Source organism: Ixodes scapularis, unplaced genomic scaffold, assembly GCF_016920785.2.
Source record: "Ixodes scapularis isolate PalLabHiFi unplaced genomic scaffold, ASM1692078v2 PGA_scaffold0__279_contigs__length_252992795, whole genome shotgun sequence".
In the NCBI taxonomy this organism is placed as follows: domain Eukaryota; kingdom Metazoa; phylum Arthropoda; class Arachnida; order Ixodida; family Ixodidae; genus Ixodes; species Ixodes scapularis.
This window is the reverse complement of record NW_024609835.1, coordinates 168,557,897-168,580,236: the sequence shown is the minus strand read 5'-3', so window position 1 is coordinate 168,580,236 and position 22,340 is coordinate 168,557,897. Positions and strand designations below refer to the sequence as shown.

The window sequence follows — 22,340 nt, the reverse complement described above, 5'->3', positions numbered from 1 at the left end:
CAGAATAACTCTTGTTTATTCTGTCCAACTCGCCTGCTCCTTTGCATTAATTGCATTAATAGCATAACTTTAAAAGGCAGGCTGTTCATTCTCGTTGGTGTTAGTCTGGTGGCAGCTGATAAAACACGTTTGCTCTATTATATCTAATTCCTTGTTAGCTCAGTTAGTAGTGCGCTCCACTGGAAATCGAGAGGTCCCTGGTTCGAAACCAGAACCAGGCGGACTTTTTCAGCGCGCATCAGTCGCCTAGTTGTGTTTGAAGAGTTGTGTTTCACTTTTGTTCCCCGTGTTCATCGATGATTATGTTATTTTTAATGAAATTAATTTTAATTTATTTCTGGAAAAGTATGTGGGGACAAAAAACGTGGAGGTTAGTTGTAGCAAAAGGAGCAAAGTATAATGCATCATTTTTATGAATTAGAATAGTAACGCCAAAACAATCAATTTAATCCTCCGATATTTTTATTTTGTTAAACTGAATCTTGTTGAAATAACGCACAGAGTGCCCCTTTGAGATCGAAGTTCATCTCCTCTTGATATTCTTGGAAATTAACCCGGCGAACAAAGCGATTTATAATTTAATTGCACTAAGTTTATTTATTATTTACTTCTGTCAAGGGGGGAATCTTGTGAGCGAAGAGAGAAAAAAAAGTCGGATTGATTATATCCTGTTAACTTAACCAGCTTAGTAAGGAGGCACCTTACGCTAGAACCACTTTGCTATTCTACGTGATTGTCATCAAGAAATGATTATAACTTCTGAATTGCAACATTCAAATTTCTGTTATAAAACATTGAATGTGGTATAATGAAGATTTCTAAATTTTATCGCATGTTATCGATCCCTGACAGTTTTATTGTGAAGTACTTTTTGTTATAAATTTGTTTTAGAAAAAGGTTTATTGATTAATTGAAATATTAATAAAATAAAACAGTAATGTAACCGCATATAGCATCGCACTGTTCTCTTACACAATACGTACTTGACGCGCACAAAAACAAGCCACCATATTAGAACACTCTCTCTAAATACAAGACTTGAGAAGTTAAATATATTTATTGATTTCCCTCTAACTCCAAGCAGTGGCACTTTGAATGAATTCACATTTAACTCTACTTAGTTGCATTGCGACACACACATCTGAACCATGTATGCTAGACTTAGGTTTCTGTAGGTTGCTCTTGTATTTTAATATTCACTTCCACTCTACGCACACAATGTGCATATAGTATTAATTCAAGAATGTTTATCGTCGTCTCGTATAAATTGTCAGTCCGTTGTATGTTTTAGTATTGTCGTGAAGACTCGAACCAACCCCTACTTTCACACACAAAGCACACGGAAACGCGCACATACGCATATATTTATATATATGTACGCGCACGCACACACACGTGCACAAGCACATACACGCACACGCGCATTTACATTCATTCGCACAGATATGTATGCGCACCCAAACAGGCGCACGCACTGGCAGCACACATGAAGCATGCAATTATGTTTTATCCAATATAAACTCTATGACTAACACAGTCTATTCATTGGCATACTATGATCACACGTATACACATATATATATATATATATATATGCACGGTAATATCTTTATACAATATATGTCGTTTGTACCCATACTGCATATCGTAGTACTACGATATGCAGCATATGGGTATTCCATTATGCCATACTATCGCTAATTATGAAAAAGTTTGTATTTTGGTTCATGACCTCCTTTTGTGATAAGCATGCTTTACTATGTCACTCACAGTACGGGTTTCGACAAAATAAAGGAACAATTACATTGCTGGAAGATTTGTTCGACCACATTCATGATAATATTAATAGAAATAATTTCGTCCTTTCTTTATTTCTAGATTAAAAAAAAAGCGTTCGATTCAATTGATCACAGGTTACTCATATGCAAACTTGAGCACCTGGGCTTTAGAGGCCCATATATAAAATTTTTAACCAGGTACTGATAATTCCTTCTGGTGTCCCCCAAGGATCTATTTTGGGTCCTTTTCTTTTTAACATCTGTGTGAATGAAGTAGGTAAATTGAACTTTTTTCACGCGTTTTTGACTCGCTCTTTGACTCGCGGGAAAAAATAAATCGGAAGCTCTGTCGTCCCTTCAAGCCGATATCTACCAGCTAATGGCATGGTTCATGAACAATCGTATCTGTGTTAACATTGATAAAACGAAACTAATGTGTTTCCGTAATCCTTATAAAACAATAACATTTAATATATCACTGGTTCTACATCGATCTAACTGCGAGAGATGTAATTGTTTGCCGCTTGAATATGTATCTTCGATAAAATGTCTGGGTGTTTTTTATGAACATCTTTCTTGTAACAGCCACATTGAGTATCTAGCGAAACGACTTCGCGCAGTATCTGCATTTTTGTATCGTTTTCAAGTTGTAACCAACTTGACTTTGAGAATGAGGGTATTTCAAGCTCTGGGAGAGTCGGTGCTTCGGTATGGTGTCATAGTTTATGGTTCTTGTTCAAACTCTAGAAAAATTAGATTAGATAATAATTTGCATAACATTTGTAGAAATTGAGCATATGGAACCCAATTGGATGAGTTAAGAACAGAGTCAAAAATGCGTTCGCTACAGCTGTTGTCAACTGAAAGATTATATATCTATGAAATACTAGTTAAGTAATATTTTAATAATACGTTTAAAAACCTGTAAAAAAACAAAAGGTTTTGAGAAAAATAAAACGGTTCGCCCTCGCGAGGGTATACACCTTTTCCGCGTAGTCGTCGCCATCTTGCGTGTTGCAGCGACAGCCGCGCCGTCTGGCGTACGGTTGTTGTGCGCCGATCTTGGTATGCGGAGAGCAGCGTTGTTCCTAGCTCCCGCGTTGTCCCCATTGACCCCGTGCATCGTATCTTCATTGTTTTGCCTTTAGTAAGTTCTTAATTTGCTTGTTATTGAAAGTGTCAATTATTCTTGTGTTCTGGCGTGTTTATTCGCCTTCATGGCGCCCGTTGTTGCGCCAACAGCGCCGAGAGGTTCGTCGCCAGCGTCGCCGGTAATCGAAATCGGAGGCATGTTCACTTTCCCTGAGGACGTTTACCAGTGTTCACTCTTCGCGTGTTGTTGCTTGTGAAGAATGACAGCCTTCTGCGAATGACTAACGGAGGGTTTCTATGCGCTAGCGAGGGCGACCCTGGGAGTAGAAGTATCATCGTTTAATCGTAGAAATACTCACAATGGGAGTTGGCGACGCGGGCCGAACGGTTTATTATTATGGTGCACCGTCGAGCAGACTTGTACGCAGTTCAACTACTCTACTCAAGTTACTGTAGTTTAACTACTTTTCTGAGTAGTTCAGTAACTTTCCATTGCATTTTTATTTTGGTAATTAGTAGTTTACTTTAATTACTTTTTCGGAGTAGCTTCTACTAAAATTACAAATTACTTTCGAATTTTAGTGGATCGTAAAGTCCAAGACCCCCCAAAACTTTCCCGGACCCCCCCCCCCCCCCCCCCCCCTACCCTGCAACAACACTGCTACGAAGCGCGGGGAGCAGACAGGCACGACGCAAGAGAGGCCGAGTAACTGCGCAATTAGCGCTAAATACTGGCGTTTTTTTTTCTTATGTGCTTCGAAGTTTTATGAGGCTCGACCAATTCGGAGAAAGGGCTGGTTCCCGCTTCTCCCAACATAGAAACTTTCGCCCACTGCAGAAGGTGCACACTCTGCATCCTCACTCAAAGGAGGCAACAAAATGCAGCACCTGCTCTTAAACTCATCTGGTGCTCCCGTAGTTTGTGCTGTACCCGAAGAATCGCGTTCTAAAGGGCAACGCAATTATTTCTTTTTTGCGTTGCCTTTTCTCTCAAAACTCAGAATATGCAGATCTTTAAATATATGAAGATCGTTCGAGAAACTTTAATAATGCCCCCGAACGTTTTTATTTAAAAAAAAAAAAAAAAAATAGTAAACTGTTCTACTGTTTAGAAACCTCGTACTTTACTTGAAGTACATTTTCTAAACATGTGCTTGTACTCTCTAAGGAAAGTAAAGCTCCCGACTTCAATGTACATTCCCCGAATTCGAAAAAAAAGGCGAATCGTCGTGTGAAAACGCGCTTTTTCGAGACGTCATCTGGTCATTTCATTGAGTGAGGTAATGGCGGCTATAAGACCGACACAAATAAGTTTCTTATAAGGTGATTGTGTTAAATAGTTTGTCAGCGAGAGTAAAACTACTACTCTGCGGCGACTTGACTTTATACAATATTTGCGGCCATTTCCGTGAAAAACGGGTGCACCTACGATTACCTCTGGAGCAATGCGTACCAGTTAAAAAATACTGCAAAGTGTGTGAAATGGCATCATGAAAGATTCTGTTAAAAGTACTGGTACTTTACCTTGCAATTTATTGTATTTATAGTACGTTACTTCAAGTATATCGCACCCGGTGTACTTACTTGTTTACTTAAAATTCATAACCTCTAATTCACTTCGTACTTTGCTTCAAGTACTTTTTAGATGTACTTTACGCAACACTGTAAACAAGCAAACGACGTCTAACAATGAAGCTCGGGCAGTGCTAAACCTCAAAGTACAAATTACACACTTGCAGTACATCATTAACCAAGTAAACAAGAAGCTACAAAACAATTAGGCACGCAGAAGCAGAACCAGCTATTAAAGCATTTCTTTGAAAAAAACAATCCTGTTCATATTTGGCTAGCACAACTTCGCTAATGAATCAAAACATATGTACTTTTTTTAACATGACAAAAACATATAAAAGTAACTTCAAAGTAACTTCAAAAGTAATTCGCTACTTTTTACGGTAATTAGTAATTTACTCAATTACTTTCTGTCTGAGTAATTTCTACTTTACTCAAATTACTTTTGAGGTCAATACTCAGTAGCTTAACTTAATTAATTTTTTTGAGTAACTTGTACATGTCTGCCGTCGAGGTATGATCGCTAGTTACCGGGACATCTCTACTTCGTATGACGCCCAGATGCGTCGGAACTATTCAGGAGATGGGGTTGAAAGGGGGGGGGGGGGGGGAGGGGGGGGGGGGGGGAGGACGACGACGATTTTGCGCCCTCTTTTCGTATTGTTTCCATTAACGTATTTTAACGGGCGTCGCTACCGAGCAACACACAAAATTATAGTGCACATCCTCGTAGGAATGAACGGAATGAAAAACAAAACTTGAGTAGCCAATAACAATCATTACACCCAGGGTCTTACATTTGCACCACAAGCTGCAAAATTCGTTCTACATTTGACTTGTCGAGGCCTATTACTGCACTTGTAGATGTCCGTTTCTATACTGCCTATTTGCTTTTTTTATGTGCTGATATTGCATCGCTTCCCGCGCTGATATGCAAAGTGTTTACGTTACAGCCGCATTCGCTTTGCGACTTCTTGTGTTCGGTGCACAAGTTGTCGCGCGCTATCTTCCGTTTTCGGAAATTGCTGCTGCAGCCAACGACTGCGCAGTGGCAGCCCGATGACAAATATGCGCGGACATGATACATCGACGTATTAATTCACCTTATTACAACTCACTTCGCTGTCAAGGGCTTCAAAACCAATTCAACGCGCACCACTTCAGCATCTTGCCAGCCGGCTAGGCCTGCTCCCGCATACCGGAAGTGTTAGAACCGGAAGAACTACTCCCGCTGTGCGCCCAGTCGCCGAGTCGAGGCTACGCATGTTACGCGCTGGGTCGAGGTTAGACGGAAAAGATGTGCATAACATTTGTAGAAATTGAGCATATGGAACCCAATTGGATGAGTGAAGAACAGTCAAAAATGCGTTCGCTACAGCTTTTGTCAATTGAAAGATTATATATCTATGAAATAGTAGTTAAGTAATAGTTTAATAATACGTTTAAAAAACCTGTAAAAAAACAAAAAATTTTGAGAAAAATAGAGCGGTTCGCCCTCGCTAGGGTGTACACAAGTTACGGAAAGCGGGTTTGGTCTTTTTACGCTCTTCATTACTTTCATTTGTTGCTTAATGAACTTTTACATCTACAGTCGTTGAAAGTGATAAAAAAAAGAGCTTAGAAATTGGTGTTGTAACTACGATTTTTTAAATTGTTGTACGGGTCAAGAGTATTTCGTTTTCCTGTTCATTTTGTGCTTCGCATCATTTGATGTTAGTAGTTTCTCTGCTGGTTGCCCGGTCACGCCTACAAGCACTCACTTGCTTTTGAGGACCTGTTTGTAATGATGTATATTTCTTCGTGCAATAAAGACATCATTATTATTAGTATTACATGCTTTTTCGGGTGTTTTGTGAAATATGCCAGATAAACGATATCTTTCGTGATTTGAAGATGTTTTCAATATATACGTCTGTTTCCGCGAACGTGCAAGACTGTGAGTTTATAAACCTGCTGCAGTCAAGTTGCGAGCTTCTGACGGAAATAGCGACGACTCCCAAAGCATAAGCAAAGGTTAATCTCTGAGATTGGTATTTGAATCCAACATTAAAATTGTGGATTATGTAAACAACAATGACGTCACCATGTTTATATAGTAGCATATGAGAAACCTTTATGTGCAAAGTGATGACCAACGCGGTAAAAAAAGGTTGACGTAGCAACCTCTTCTGTCTGATCTGCTACTATAAAAACAAGGCATTCGTGATATCTGTTTGGACAAAGTTGGGCTACGAGTGCTAGGTTTTAACCATTTGGCGTTGGGCGTATATTCACGGAGCCCGTAATTTGTAACTGCATATTTTGTTCCTATAGGACTACGTGCTAAGTTATCAGCATGAGCTGCAACTCAATGTGAGTATAACTGGTTTGATTTTAACATTGGGAGGGAGCAAACGATAAAGCCGAAGCAGAAGGGCGAGAAAGCGCGCGCTCTCAGCTAGTGGACAACGATCTTTCGTCACTCTAACACTAGTAAAATCAGTCTTTGACCCTCATTAAACCGTCCCTTTAACATCGCCACAAGTGGTAAAAGTCAGTAAAGTTCCCGGCCTCTCTGCTAATATATATACCCTGCAGTTGCGTAGTGTGTGCACCGCTGTTACCGTCTCACAAGAAGCGACCACCTCCAAGATCTCCTAGACAACAAAACCTAAATGCTTAATTCTTCTGTGTCACTAAAGAAGGTCACCGTAGACCAAGAATTGGACGCCACCTCGGCCTCAGCCTAGGGAAAGGAGTCGTGCTCTCAGAGATTCGACACAAGCTCCAGCACAACACTGATGCAGCACTCCGGTCCAGTATCTGGCTTACGGTGGCTTTCTTTAGTGACGCAGGAAAATTCAGCACTTAGGGTTTCCAGTCTATGAGGTGTTGCCCTCTCCCGGTTTTACTCTATAGCCACTGGAGGTCAAGAACCGGCAACTGGACCTACCTATTTTCGCTGGCTAACCTGACACCGACGTTCACGATTGGCTCAACCTCTGCAACCGTGCAAGTTACCACAAGAGATGGGCCAAGAGCTTCATGCTCGCAAATGTCATGTTCTTCATGGACACTGCATTACAATGGTTTAACGAGCACGAAGAAGCAATCAACTGCTGGGACACATCCACAGCAGCATTTGCATACGCCTTCGATAAACTTGAGTCACGCAAGCAGCAAGCGAAAGATAAGCTTCCTCGCCAATTTTAAGCCGCCATGGAGTCTTCCACCTGCTACATAGAGGATGTCCTTCGCCTCTGCAGTCGAGTGGATGCCGACATGATGGAGGAATACCGTTTCCGTCACCTGATCAAGGGGTAATTCCAAGACCTCCTCTTTATCGTCGCCCTAAAGTAACGCACGAAATTTTAAGACCTTAGCGGTGAGTGCAAGAAGTACGAAGAGCTGCCTAGGGCACGCATCCCAAATTCTCCGCTTGCAAGCCTTCCAGAGGTATCGCTTCCATCTATTGCCATTGTCGACTTTCCGGCACTGATTCGCAACATCGTACGTGAAGAGCTGCGTTCATTTCTTGACCAGAGCCGTGCACGTCTTGACGTGACCAAACCCCGCCTTCAGGCTCAGTGTCCAAAAAGACGTCAAGGACGAAATTCGTGATGTGCTTGGATCATTCAGACTGCCAAATCCCGCATATGCTCGTCCATCGTCCCCCCTGCCACTCTTATGCTCCCGGTCTCATGACTCCCGGCAGTACTACCTAGCCCTCGTATTTATCAAGCCGCCCCAGCGTCACTAACCCACCCACCATTTCGAAGAAGGGACATTTGGAGCACTGATGACAAGCTACCCATCTGCTTCCACTGTTGCTTGCCCTTTCCCATCGCTCGCTACTGCCGCCATCGCATGGATGTCCCTGAATACCGTCGCTTCTCTCAACCTCACTCACGTTACTCTGCCGATGACTAAAGTCGTTCCTTTGACTACCAGCCTTCAGCCCCCTTTCGCAGCGTAACAACCGCAGTGGCCGATCGCCGTCTCCTTACTCAAGACGCAACGCTCCATGTCGCCCCTCAATTCCGCCGCCGTGTCAAAACCGACGTCAAACGAAAACCCACAACCTCCGCTCTCAAGGGAGGTCAAACTGCACAATCAAACTGCGATAATAATTCATCTAAAGATGGCCCAACTTCTGTGGGTGTTGAAATTGATGGACTCAAAATTGAAGCCCTCATAGACACTGGTGGTGAGGTTAGAATGTTCTACGCGCCGAACCTTCTACGCCGAACGATCCAGAAACCGACGAGTGTACTTACATAAGGGATTCCGCAAGGCGAGCGGAGTCAGTTTTCGCCCCAGCGTTCGACTCTGCTGCAACGCCGACTTCGACGCCCGCGACGCCCGCGACGCCCGCGACGCTCTGTTATTATCTTTTGTACCCTTTTATTTTTGGCACCAGTTCGCCGCATTAAACGTCTATTTCTTCCTGTTTATTTCTTGTTTTCCTGGTCACCACCCGTGACAATATCACTGCCGATTTGCGTTGTTTTCTGCGTGGCTTCAAAGCTGGGATGGCTCAGATCGCGGCTTCGGGAATTTATCTGCCGTTTGGCGCGGCTGATGACGTCGGCTCGCTCAATAGGACAGTTTGATGCTTTCGCATTAAAATATCATTGAAGGACACTGTCTGTACTTAATCAATTAATAAGTACACTTTGCCGACCCACAGTCTGCTGATCCCTCCAGCCGAGCGGAAATCGCCTCGAGGTAATCGTCGACCTCGCGAAACTTATACGCCTGCACCATGTCGGCCGTGAACTGGCTCGGCTAAATTTCTTGACAAACGACGACGTGAGCAATCAACGTTGGTGGCAGCAAGTTCACGTTGGAGCTCCAGCAGGCCTTGTTTATGGCGTACGGATCGTCGAAGGCAACGCCGTCCATGCACAGTTTGCGTCGATACCACTTCTCTTCAGGCTCGGGTAGCGAGCTCAAAGAGTCGGACATAACATGCGACATACGTTGGCAGGAAATACGACGCACAAATAAGGCTAGAAGAGTCTCTACAACGTCATCAACGAGCGCACGCCACACCACGCATTGGCGAAAACACGGAGAGCCTGGCCGCTTCTGTCCACATATATCTTCGGTGCATGCCCGGCCTCCCGGCCAGGTTGGTAAGCGGAGCCACGCCGCGTGTCGGTCTATCTGCTTTTGTTTGCTAATTATCACATGATAACCTTGTACTAAATACGGCATAACACCCATGACAACATTTGTGTTGATTAACCCATGTCTTTTAATTGTCTTTGTCTGGCTACTGGAAGGCAACTGAAACCTGGCTTGTTGCTGATTCCGTAACATTATTTGTAATAGTAATAGAAATATGTATTTTATCTCAACATCTCATACGCGAATATTTTAATAGTGATATAATATTTTAGATGCATATCTGCAATCTGATTTGTAATAGTAATATAAATCTATATTTTCTCTCATATTTTTAGACGCATCTATTTAGTATGTGACTATACGTGTATGTCCTCGTAACTTGCTAAAAGGTATGCTTGGGCTAGTTGGTTCTCGTTCCACATTATGTCAATAAATTGAGAACTAAAATAAAACTACACCACTTCACGTGAAAGACACATGTACCAGACATAAAACACCTTTCAGTTCAAGTACTTTATCTCTGCATCTTTCAGTAGTAACTTCAAATTCCCGGAATGGAATGTCAAAAGAGCTTTGCCAAAGCGTCCCGAATACTACACTTCCGGAGTGTGGCCGCAACCTGGTCCGATACCATTATGACAAAGATACGACGAGGTGTAAAAAATTCACCATTACCAAGTGCTACGAAAGCGGCGACAATTTCTTTCCTTCCATGGGAGACTGCATCGAATATTGCCGGCCAAGTAAGTATATTTATTTATTGTTCGACGGAATAAAAATACGGAAATATCTCAGTTACTGGAATCACTTCTTGCTGATCGTTTGAAAAAATACCGCTATCGCCGTTGACGAGTTAAAAAGTCTTACAATCACATCTCTCTACACTATTTTTATGAAGTCTCACACGTGGACTAAAGGCGGCTTAACTAAAGATAAAGGAAGTCGGCCTTCATCTAACTTAGAAATTACGTCCATGCATATAGAGAGTCTTGGGTTGTTCCAGATCGGACTCGGAAGTTAAACATAGACATAGTAACCCTGGAGCTAGGGGACAAAAAGGCACGGACAGACACGAAACTCACGAAACTCCGACGTCGGAGTTTCGTGGGAGTTTTGTGTCTGTCCGTCCCTTTTTGTCCCCTAGCTCCAGAATTAGTATGTCTATCCTTAACCAGCTCGCCTTCCTACATGCTTTAACTCGGAAGTTAAAGTGGTCTGGAACGGTTGCTAAGAACACTAACTTTTATTTAGTTAACTGATTGTAACTTGGCAAAATTTAAAATAACAATGAAGACGCGATGTCGGCGTCTGTCCCGACTGCTGTTTTCAAGTAATCTCCTGTGTCGTCTCCCGCCGTATTCTTTAATACCCTCGTGCGAAGGGTTACCTCGCGGGTGGCGTGAAGTGGTGCAATCGCGAGGCAATACGGCAGCCAGACGAGAAAACAGTGTCCGCTGTGCAATGGTGACATTGCCAGGATATTATCCAACGTTATGTAATGAGTATTGCGCGGAACTGATGTAAGCGTGCGGCAACATCCGCCAACGACGCAGCACCTGAGTCGGGTAAGGTAATACGAAGCTCTCAGGGGCCTTTCGAGGTGAAAAGTTCTCTCGGGAGCGGCTGTGTCGTTGCGTGCGTACGTGACCACACATATATCTTACGTATGTTCCTGGATAATTACCATCGTTTTAGCTCGCTAAATTTTTTATAACCAACAACGCTCAATCCCAGTCTCCTCTCTTTCTACCTTCTGTTGTGTTCTCTTTTCTGCCCCAGTCTCAGGTTTACAGTCATGCCCAGTTTCTTGTTCAATCATATATCATAAACCTACGCTTTTTTCTACTTTTCTTTGTTTTTATGCATTGAATGCGAACACTTTTTAAAGTCATCTTGCAATTTTGTTTTCATATTTTTTCTTGCTTTAAAAGTAGCGAGTATTTAAGACATGATAAACATATTATGAAATGTTAGTGGGTAATGTTATTTCATGAAGCTATAACCGCAGGAACGGAAGTTAATGACATACATTTTCTTAAACTCGATCAGCAATGACACTCCTACCAATATGTTGGGAAATTTATTAAAAAAAGCCTTTCTCGTTTGCTACATAAATTAATAATTGAAATATCACACATTTCCACAGATCAAACACGAGCTAGATGCTGGCAGGAACAAAATCCCGGATCGGGACACGAAAATTTGAACGATGGTACTATAATAATACGACAAACCATTGTGCACAATTTGTTTATAAAGGAACTAATGGAAACGGAAATAATTTTGAATACAGAGACGAGTGCTATGACTATTGCAGGTAAGAATGTATGTTACTTCAATTGTGATTTTATAAGGAGCAAAATATAGTACTTTGATAGAATGAATAGATTCAGTGACACTAAAAAATGGTATGCATAAAAATCAGACACCAAAGGGTAGGTGGTTTCGGTTTTGACAGGTGAATATTACGGCAAACTGTCTGTTCCAAGCAGCTGCTTGAAATAATCAAATTAGAGGTTAACATTTTATTGCGTACAAAAAATCGAAGGTTCGATCTGGTCGGTTCCTACACTCACAAAGAAATAATGCAGAGCGTGATGCCGTAGTTCGGAGGTCTGAAACTCATGTTAGTGTGGCTGCCAGATAGCCCACCCCTGAAATGTCAAGGGTCAATATAGGGCGGGGAAGGCGGAGATGGTTAAAATATTTTAGGGCAGGAAAAGCCTAAAAGTAAGGATGGCGTAGTTTTTACCTTGTGTAATTTGAAGATTTAAAATATTACCATGTCGCAAAGACGTTGAAATTTGTCAACAAAACAAGAAATCAAGAACAAAATTGTCACTATGTCGCTCAAATTACTTGGGAATGATCCGAATTTAATATGACTTGAGAAAAAATCTTTTCATTAGGTAGTTATTGCTTTCCTGACGATTTTTATAGAAGTACAGCCTTTTTGATATCAGTAATTACCCGGCCGCAGAGAGAAAGCGCTGGCCAACCCGCGGCCATTGGGTGGTTTCAATTAAATTGGTTTCGGTTTTTGGCGCACTCGCAGCTGTATAGGTGTCTTAAATTAGTTCCGCTTAATTTTGTGAGAAAATTGTGTTTGTTGTAGCATACAACCAATTAATAAGTGGAGCTGAGCTACGTTGAGGACTACAAAGTTGTTTCGAGTCACTGCTGACTTCTTCAGAAATACTTAATGACGTATCTGCTGATGTTCGTCGTTAATTCTGGTCAGGTTCAGTTGCAAAACGAAAAACATGGTGTACAGTCAGGATTACCATCGTCTACAGCAGTGCCCGCTGACACTAGCTAAAGAAGCATGAAAAGACTACTTTATAGATACGTAGTAAAAGGGCAGGTCGTCAACCTGAGTAATAATGTGCTGAATCGCGAGGAACTACTCGCAGGCTCACTTATTACAACTTTATATTCGCGTACATCCATTGTTTGTCTTTAGAAACTAGAAGTTTCTGCTGTAATAACGCACGTGATTAAAGAAAATGTAATATTGCCTCGTTAAATATTTAGATTGTCCAACCTAGGTTGAGGTGGGAAATTTCATTAAGTGTTGGTTCTGCTAAAGTATTAATTATCAGCATTTTACAATATTTCATTAGAAAGTAAACTATTTTTCACATATTGGCTTAGTCAGGATGTGAATACATTTATGACATTTATGACATTTATATTGCGTCAAGAGATGTATGACATTTGTCTTGCGTAATGCTAGCCGAATAAAATTAAAGCGATCTAGGGAAGTGATTATCGGCATGTTTGGCTGAAGTCAAATGCTAAGCGCACCCTTTCATGGACCTTTGTATGCAGATCTTTATTAAAACAGATGCGCTTTGTTCATTTCGGGGTTACCAGCCGCAAAAACTAAATAGCTATACAACATCGACAGCGCTGCACCCGGGTGATTTCCACTCAGACGGCTTCTTTTCTGCATCACATATTACCGCCCTTAGGCACTCTCAAGGTGTCTGTGAGTTTTTCACCGGCGTAGTTCTGACTTTTGTGTTGATATAATTGGATTTTGTCTTAAGAGATTTGTTAACGGCCAGAACGACAACGGACATGAGAGCGAGCACGGTGTACAGTTTATTTAAATTCGTAAAAAAAAAAAAAAAATTGAGCAAGCGATTGTTTGTATCGCAAAAACAATTAACACAGTCTAACACATTTTTATGTAATGTCACGTGCAAACAAACCCTATGATGTAGACGTTAAAATATACCTAGAATCTCATAAAATGTATGCTAAGCGTTCGCTACCTATCTCCACAATTCGAGTGGTCCCATACAATAAAAAGCATCTGTTTTCGATTTGTTAAGAAGTCAAAACAGGGTGCTTTCAGGAAACATACAAAGTTGATCCTTTCGCTGATGTATTTAGTCGGTTTTCTTAAGATATTTAACGCTTGAATATAAATATACATTGCGCTACTGCCGCTATTTCCAAGGTCTTGCCACTATTGTTTGAGCAAACCTGAGTTGTCATATTAATTGGGCTCAATGTGCCACAGGGCTAAGGCTCATTTTTGTGCCCCCTACCTCCTCACACCTTCCGGTACGCCGGCGGTGAAATTACGCAAAACGTGTTACAAAGTTAACTGCTAAAGGTAATAATTGCACGCAATTGGGTAGTAAATGTAAGCCTCGGACGACACCTTACAATGTAAGGTGAGAAACACGGTGAAACGTGAAGAAAAAACTCGAATACAACGCCGTTGTAAAGCAGAGGAGGGGAGGGCAGAGTGACGAGATGAAGCACCTTATAACGGCCGAGTCACGTGATCCTAAGGTAGCAGCTCCCATACGATGGCGGCTAAAAAGGCGTATAAAATAATACTTTCGTCTTAACGGTACGAAATACGAGACATTTATATATTTAAAATAAAACTGATTAGTGCCAATTAAATTATGTTAAGACATTCCTACGAGCAGCGCTACTTTTTCGGTGTAATTGAATCGACGACGAAAAGTCATTATTCATGGCGCATGCAGCGCTCGATGCATGTATGAACGGGACCTCGCAGGCCACAAGACACTTCCGGGCCGATTCCCAAACAGTCGCGGGCGAAAGCCCTGCTTCAATTTATACATATTTAAAATATAATTATAATGTTTACATGCATGCCAGCATTACTTCGTATTTTTGTAGCTTGGTTTCGTGAGGAGATTATAGTCTGAGTAGAGAGTAATTGTTAGAAACACATTTATAATGTTTTAGCAAAACCTATTTCGGTTTATATATTTCGTCGAGAATTTTTCTCTCTTACGACACTTTATTGGGAAATTGAATGCCAAAGGTGTGTTGCATGTCCTCAGCACAATAACAAGAGTGACTGGATGTTTGCGGACATTCCGTCATGATAACGTTAAAGTGTCGTCTGGCGATAGAAGCACAGGCAATTTAGTTATTTTGAGCAATGATGCATGAGACGCATTTGTGGTCAAGACGAATGCAGAATTTGGACTTATAGAATTCCAGCCGACTGTATCACTGTGCTTGTATCTTGCCGAAGTACACACACAAGGGCCTTACTCTACTCGTTATTATATGCAACGCGTGCGTCGCTCTTGCATAAAGTTTTATAATCAATTGAATAAGAAGGGGAAAATCTTAAGCGAATACAGGAGAGCGTTTTTTCAACTTGTGTATGTGGATTTTCAATCTAATTATAACTGAATTTATACCTGCGAGAGCAACACGTTTCTTCCAACCATTAATTAAACGTTAAATATTACTCTTTATGCGTCATCACTAAATAACAACTGGGATTTTCTCCAGAATGTCACCCACTGCTTAAAAGTGCGCCAAATTTGAACCAAATCAGAAAACAAAAACGTCGCATTAAATGTGTTTAATAAATAACGGTAAAGAAGGCAATGCAGTCATTAAGCATCTTACTGAATATTCCGTACACCTACGAGCGAACGGCATTTATTTAATTAGGATATTAATGAGATGCAATATTTATAATTGGCTTAATCTTGATTATTCATACTAACGTTCTTCTCATAAATATTGTATCTTTACTTTTTCAAAGATTGAACGGTATTTCATCTGGCATAGGGTCACAGAATTATTAGCGTAATCATAAAAAGAGGATCCGCAAAGTACACGTTTCGAATATAAATTTTCTAATGAGTTAATTTCTTAAGTAATAGATGATTCATTCCTAGTGTTTCGCAACTTGAAGATTGAAAGTTAGTCAGAATCGATAAAATGCAATAATTAGAAGATGAAATTCTATATTTATGGCACCAGTTTCAATAATTTGGAATACCAAACTTTTTTTCTGTGGGTTTCTCAATCACGATGTTAGGATGTCTAGAGTGCCATACCGGAACTTAGAAAACAAAAAAACAAAAAGCCGCACACCATAGGAGCGGAGTGCGGTGCGCCTTTCTACCTCTTGACCCTTGGGTAATGCGACGATGTAAGATCAGCTAGCGATAACTTGCTACCGAACCCGTCTCCACTTGAAACCCGTGAGATGCTGCAAACGCTATTTGTGAATTTTCACTGTAACACTGCAAACCACATTTTGTGAATTTGAGGTGACAGGATATTTAATTATCCTTTTTTACTTTGACCCTTATCTCCTCTTGGCGTTAAATCGTCCTGATTAGTTAGTATAAAAGCACAAAGTTAAATAATGAAACGGTGAATAAGAAATGAAGCAAATTAGGGAATTCATTTAGCAATTAAAAGTCCTGGCAGGTACTGAAAATCTGGAATACTTAGGGTAGGAACTGTTTCCTGCATCATTTTTACTGCTAATAATTTAACTCTATTTTGTAAGTAAACAACAAGTCCTAATAATAGTACACTCTAAGCTCGGTAATCTATGGTGTAGGTGCACATTTTCGAATTTTAGTATGAGTCTATTTTATAAGGTCCATCGTAACCTGAATCTTTGTAACTATTAGTATAGGCTACATGCTTGGAGATATTTTAGAGGGTAAGATGGTTTGCTTCTACTTTTCGCCATTAGTTGTAACCTCTCTTTAAACGGTGAGCTCGGCTGCCTCATCACAGACTTCTTCCTTACAAAAATAAAGTGCCTGAGACGTGACACACTAGCCTCGGACGAGCTCTCTGAGGCTAGCGTCTCGCATCCCACCCACTTTATTTTTAAATGGGACGAAAAATATATCGCAGTAAACGTGGTCATTTCATTCGACAGGATTCAAAACGCCAAAGCAGTCACCACTCGGTGGTTACAAAAAGTTATACTTTAATACTTAACCAAAGTCAGCACAAACACGCGACGGCCACAAAATTCAATCTCCTGAAATAAAAAAAAATAAAAACAGTGTACTATGGTGTGAACATATAATATAGTGACTATCCGAAATATACGGGTTACCTTAAGGGGCCGTTCACACATTTGCGTTTGACTATGACCGAGTGAGACAAGACCGGTTTTTAAGCCTCCTGCGACCGGCTGCGCAGCAATGCAGCCGGTCGTAACCCCCCCCCCCCCCCCCCTCTCCCCAAGATGCTTAAAAACCGGTTTTATCTCACGCGGTCGTAGCCAAACGCAAGCGTGTGAACGGGCCTTGAAAGTGGTGTCTATAACTCATCACACTGCAGGTTCTTAAGTTTTTTTATTCACCAATCTTTCGGAGTCACTGTACTAAAAGCAAAATAGCTCTTGATGTATAAATCCCATGCAGAGGGTGGTGGAAGTGCGTGGCGTAATGGACTGCGTGACACATCACGATGCCTTCATCACGGGTACAGGAAGCACTTCGGGTGCGAGTTCTCCCGATCTTGGATCCTGAACCGCAGTTTTCTCGGTCTCCTGTAGCCTGAAAAAATGAACATAAGGAAATGTATTTACTAAGCGCTTGGGGCTTTTAAGTTTTAAGGACATGTCGAACATTCAGAAAGTGGCACACGTAAACAGAATTATAAGTGCTGAATGGTGCCGCGCGTGTTTCCATGTAAAATACAAACATTTCTACGGTAAGAGCGTGCGGAAAGGGGTACTGCATAAATTCGTGAAGCTATTTTTCTTCTTTTTTTAGGTGAAATGGATTATTCTTGATTAATATGTATAAACTACCAAAGAAGTACTATTGAAGCAAACAATTTATTCAAACGAGGGCTTTTCTTTACCAACAACAGCTCGAATTAAACTGTTCTCGCGCATCAAATTTGTCCTATTTAAGCCACGACATAATAATCAATCCAGCCTACACAAACGCCGTACACGTCAAAATATTTACGAGCAAAAATCACAAGCGAACTGGAGTACACTTCCCACTCATATCCCTACTCTGGCATGAATTCAGCCGTGTATGTTTCTAAACAAGGTCCACCGCCCACTGTTGGTGAACACTTGACCCCTTCTGAACTTATCTTAATTTTTTTTTGCTATGTTTTTTGTGTTTTTTTTAGCTACATGATGTAGATAGTTACCCTAACAAACATCGTGTTTTTTTTATTGATGCATGTTGCGGAAGAACAAATAAATGTATTACTGGAAGTGTACTGGGCCCGAAATATTCTGACGTCCTTGTGCAATAAAATCCCGCCAAACACCGTGATAGTAAAAAAACCTGCACAGCCGACTGAAACACCTGAAATTGTGCAGTAGCAAATCATAAAACTTAAGAAAAACAGTTCAATGGATTTTAGGAAGCCAATACAATTTCCCGCCAGCCAAGGCAAAACATATTTTTTACATAAGGTGAACACAACACTTGACGGCGACGAAGATATGAGTCTAGATATCATGTGCGCATGCATAGAAACGGAAAATGCCAAACACAACAGAACTGGTCTTCGCCCCAGATATAAACAAAAAGCTAAAGTCGTGGCATATACCACTATGTTCCCGCAGCAGACTGAAGTTCCACCAGCGAAGCTTAGAAAGTAGCTTTAGCCAATCGCGTCTGAGGAGGGGATGAAAAATCTACTCACCCAAGGTACCCTACATTCCGTGCGCCAATAATCCGTGTTGACGAAAGCCAGATTTCAGCAGCGGGGAACAAGTCGTTAACTAAGCAGCTTCCCCGAGGTAAACCATACATTCAGATTCTCCAGACGTCCTTTTTTTGTTGGAGTGTCCCTGGTGACCCTCAGGAGCGCGTAGTATGATGGAAGGCCGCACGAAAGGACAGAGTACCTCAAGTGCCGTCACCACCATGACCGCGCGAGCAAGCCAACGGTGTGCCCACCTGCGAAAGCGCCGATTTGCCGATGGCGTGGCGCCGATGAAGTCGAGAGCACGTGTTGTGGTGACAAGACATAGTTTCAGAATTCGCTGAACTCACTCTCCCTCTGATACGCCTTCCCTCCCCCCCCCCCTTTCTTCCTCCATTTTGTTTTCTTGTTTTTTAACGAAAAAGATGTAGACATTTGAGTCAGTAGGGACAATATCGTTTACCGCGCATTTTATAGGTTACTTCCTAGAGGTTACGCGCCGGTGGCCATTCAAGTAACTTATATATCGTCTTTGTCGCTTTCAATTTGGGCCATGAAACGTAGAGTCTTGACGAAAATAATTTAAACATCAAATCGACTGCCACTGCAATGTTTATGTTATACCGTACTCGTCTTTCGAAGTTACTCTATAGGTTACCGAGTTTATAGTGTGACCAGAGCATTAAAAGATGTGGTGTACAAAAACTATAAGTTTGTGCCATCGGGAATTATTTGGTAAAAAAAAAAAAGACCGTTACATGGGCTTTTCACCGCATTATAGAACTTATAAACGTAAATTTTTATTACCAGTTCATAACTTTTTAAGCTACACCATGCCAATTTTATGTGGTATTTCTTGGATGGTGCACTCAGCAGCGTAATGTTGTTTAAACTTTAATTGAAATGATATCTTCGTTTTTAATTACAAAGATGTCTTTGTTTAAACTTTAACTGGCTGCCTGAAGCTTTTTTCATGGTTACCTTCATCATGAATAAACCTGGATAGTGCATTCCTAATATGTAGTGCAAAGTTACAAGAATACTTGAACGCTAAACTAAAAGGGGAGGGCGGCAGAGATAATTTCTCCACCAGGTAAGACTACATTTGTTTCTTGTCTATTTCAGGTACCCAACAAAGTTTTTTAAACAAAATAAGAAACAAATCAAGGATTTAATAAACGCTTATAAAACAGGAAAGGAGGAAGAGTAAAAAGAAGAAAGCCTAAAGCGCGGCCGTCGTAATCGAACCAAGCAATACCACAAAACTAACCACCACTCACTAATTGTTTGTTTAAGTGAAAGCAAATTTGGAAACTTCGGCTGATTAAGGTGTTATGAAGATGCTGTAAACTATATTGAATAAAAAGATACGTTCAATAAGGTAACATATGTCAACAAATGCAAATTCTTCGAAGCTTAAAGGGTTAATTGAACGCACTCTGATCAGCGTCAGGTATCCATTTTCGTACACAAAATAAAAAGATTGTACAGACACTTTTCAGTGTATTTATTTCTCGTCTTTCCAGATAATAAACCTGAGGATCCTTATACTAATGGCAAAAAAAACGAAAATCATTTTAGAAATTAAATCGTAAAAATATCAATAACTTTGACGGAGACAAACATCCATTGAAGGAGGTCTAACTTTCTAATCTCAAAAATTAATACAAGAAATCAACTTTTAATTACAGTGTAACAAACATATAAAGCCGAAGAGGAGAGAAAGAGCTTAAGTTATAAACAAATAGAAGGGTGGATTTAGCCTTACGGCTTAAGCTAAAATGCATTGTTCCGTCGAGGTGAAAAAGGTTTTCCTAAATGGAGCTTTAGGATAACCTACACAATTGTAGCGCACGCTAGCGAGAAAGTTACCGCTTGCGTTAGCGCACGCTGCACAATACGGTTTTAAGATGGCGTTTCGCCGCCGCGACGCCAAAACACAATACTCTTGCGCCTGCAACGCTACCAGGATGTAGTGTAACAATTTTTATTTCACACACAATATGCTGTAACTTGTGAAAACTAATATATATATATATATATATATATATATATATTATTCTATGTAACATTTTAGATGTTAAGATTTGAAAATAGAACGTGAACGGTCGACCGGTGGTGTCCGACCGCTTGCGCCGCCTCGGAAAGAGGCCTCGTGTACCGACCTTCGCACATCGTACCTTCGCTGCTTTCATCGAGAAACATACGCGCGTCGCAAGCAGCAAGGTGCTGGCGATTGTTACCCACCTTGCTGGGCCTTCTAAAGCGTTTGTGACGTGCACCTCCCGTAGGGGTGCAATTTCGTCCTGTATTGAAAATCGCAGTCGCAAGGAGGCCGCCGACGTCGCGCTCAAGACGACCGCCAAAGCGGTCGCCGCCGCAGTCCTGGCAGCCGCCATGTTTTTTAACTGTGCTTGTCTTGTCTCTACTGAGCTTCCTGCGCTTCACGAATCCTTTTCGGAGAAACGCAAACACTTTTTTGCGTACGCACGTTAATTTCGAAAAGTAGCGCACGCAAAGCGAATAACGTGGTAAGTGTTCGCCGCATACTTCCGTGGCGACGACAGTATTTGCTTACGCAAAGCTTTTTCGTGCACTATTCTAAAACCGCCAAATGAGAGCGGAAGAAGAAGAACCCTATGAACCAGAAACACAGAATATTAAAAGGAAAGGGAGAAAAGTTATGAAGGAGAGGAGTCTAAGTCATCCTCTATTTTTATAGGTATTGAAAATGAAGTCGAAGGGGGGGGGGGGGGGGGGGGGGGACTCAAAAGCAGAAGTAAATAGGAGACCACTTAGACGGGCACTGAAAAAATGATCAAACTAAATGCCCGTTCACATATATCCAACCGAGTAAGACCGAGAGAGACCAGATCGGTTTTTAAGCCTCTTGCGACGTCTTAGAACCAGCTCAGGTCCTAAGACGTCGCAAGTGGCTTAAAAACTGGTCTGGTCTCTCTCGGTCTTACTCGGTTGCATATGTGTGAACGGCACTTAAAGGCTGTATTGAGTGGATGCCAGTGACTAGGAAACAAAAGTATGACGTTATGATAGCGGCTTTGGTAGAATGACGTTATTAGTGTCCAGAGGCAGGACTGGATGCAAAAGTACACGTGTCTGGTCTGCTTTTTGTGCGATGTGGTACGTAGCTCTCTCTCACATCTTCGTCTGCAGCACCCGTGAATCTTCGGAGTGAATTTCCGGCTTCCTCACCAACATCGAGCATCGTCCGTGGTGCTTGCGCGCACTTGCGGTTTCGGTTCTTCATTGGTTTATTGCAATGTCGTCACCAAGAGAAATACATCGTGCTCAAACTTCCAGATTTAACTTTCACATTATAAATAATGGGAATGCTGTAATAGTGGTATCGTGAAAAACACAGAGACCCTGCGACTAGTCACTACGGTGTTTGTCTGAACTGACTCGCGCTGCCCTCTCGGGCAGCATGAGCCATCAACGATGATAATGATTGCGCCCGATGACGACGATGAAGACGCATCACAAGATTTTTATCGTATTACTACAGCATCGAACACCACTTCCCGCGTTGGTAATGAAGGCTAAAAATAGCTAGAAACCACTTGCATGATTCTTCAGCAATACCCTGTTTAACTTCGCATTTATTCAAACTAGAGTGCCCGTAAGCTTACACAGTATGTAAAAAAGTAGAACACAGGTAGCAACCGCGCGTCTTCCTCTTCTGACGTGCCCTCAAAGGGACACGAAATGGAGGGGGGAACGAGCCGTTTTTCTCCTTCTCCAGGCAGACGGGAGAAAGGTTCCGCCCTCTCGCCCCCTCTTCTTTCGGTTTCGTTTTTCGAGCACGTCGCACGCGTT

At 41.5% G+C, this 22,340-nt stretch overlaps 1 pseudogene; it reads left to right on the top strand.

Moving 5' to 3' along the window:
• The first annotated feature begins 10,113 nt into the window (after positions 1-10,113).
• On the top strand, positions 10,114-19,786 carry LOC115330899 (annotated as a pseudogene).
• The last annotated feature ends 2,554 nt before the right edge of the window (positions 19,787-22,340 follow it).